This window comes from Polistes canadensis, unplaced genomic scaffold (assembly GCF_001313835.1).
Source record: "Polistes canadensis isolate GaletaPanama2010 unplaced genomic scaffold, ASM131383v1 scaffold_226, whole genome shotgun sequence".
Classification (NCBI taxonomy): Eukaryota; Metazoa; Arthropoda; class Insecta; order Hymenoptera; family Vespidae; genus Polistes; species Polistes canadensis.
This window is the reverse complement of record NW_014569773.1, coordinates 215,072-216,575: the sequence shown is the minus strand read 5'-3', so window position 1 is coordinate 216,575 and position 1,504 is coordinate 215,072.

Genomic DNA, 1,504 nt, shown 5'->3' with positions numbered 1-1,504 from the left:
AAGATAGTGAAAACTTATGACTGTAATAAAAATGATGTTATATTGACTTATGAACATAACTATCAAGGTAAAATAACGCTATGAATTGTAAGTTCTTTTTGGTATTTGTATATAAAATAATTTGTCATAATAAATAATTTTAGTTGCTGAGGAAATCTCAAATAGAGACGAAACGTTCAACGGATAAATATAGTGTTCATCTTAATTAAACCCGTCCAAAAAACAACCTCCCTAAGAGTAAACTTAGTAATAATATTAATAAATTTTGGATAAGAAAAAAAATCTTGATTATATTAATATCAGATAAATTTTCTTTAAATTATCTTACACGAGAAAAGAGATTGCTTGCGAATTTTAATTTCAAATAAATTACATGGAAAACAGTATAACATACTTATCTTATTTTGACTGTCAAAATGAGACGACGTTATTACCAAGTGAGAAGAAGAAATAGAAGAAGAAATAGAAGAAGAAGAAGAAGAAGGGACAGATAGATAGGATGGATAGATAGATAGATAGAAATTTCCAGGTCATTTCTAAGGTCTCGCGAGATATGTCCACGTTCTCACGTTTACGATGGTGACATTAAATTCCCTAGTAACGGCACATTAGAGACACTTGCCAGATCCCTTTTACGAGAAAACGTATCCGTATAGATAGGAGGGTACAGAAGGTGCCAAGACAATGCCAGGAATTAACAGGAGTCTCTCATTTTACTTCCTTTAACTATCGGATATATATATATATATATATATATATATATATATATGTATATGTGTGTGTGTATGTTTTGGATTTTCTAGTTACAGTTATGCATCGTTCACATACAACCCAAACTAATCTCGAATCGAATGAATATGAAATATAATTCATCGAAATGTTTAAAAATAAAGGTATTGTTATAGATATGTGTTGTCATTATTAATTAATATTACATTTGTTTTGTGAAATTAATTTACAAACAAAAATATCTGTTTGTTTCATTATTAGTTTCTTCTTTTTGTTTTTTTTTTTTGGTTATTTATTTTATTCGTATACAAGTGGATGGATATTATATTAATTGATAAATATTATATAATATTTGATATGAGGATTGTTGTGTAAAAGAGATTAAAACAATTGCATTGCTTTTATTATATAATATTAATGTCAACGAGTGTTATTAATATTTAAGAAGAAAAATTTTAAGTCCGAAACTCGATGGCTACGCTACGTTAAACCGAGTGGCGTGCCGAGTTCTCATTTATTATTCAACGGCAAGAAAAAGTTTTGTCCGTCTTGCATCCCACCCCTCTACCCCTCCCCCTCCCCTTCTATGTTAGAGTTTAATTATCAAAGAAATTTATTTCAAATATAAAAATATAAACATTGATCAATTATTTTATAACGTAAAAATTAAAAAACAAAAGGAATTAACCCAATTTGACCTGCGAATGGTACATTTATTAAAAACAACAATAAAAAAAAAAAAACAAGCTTCCAAATCATAAATAAATATTAAATA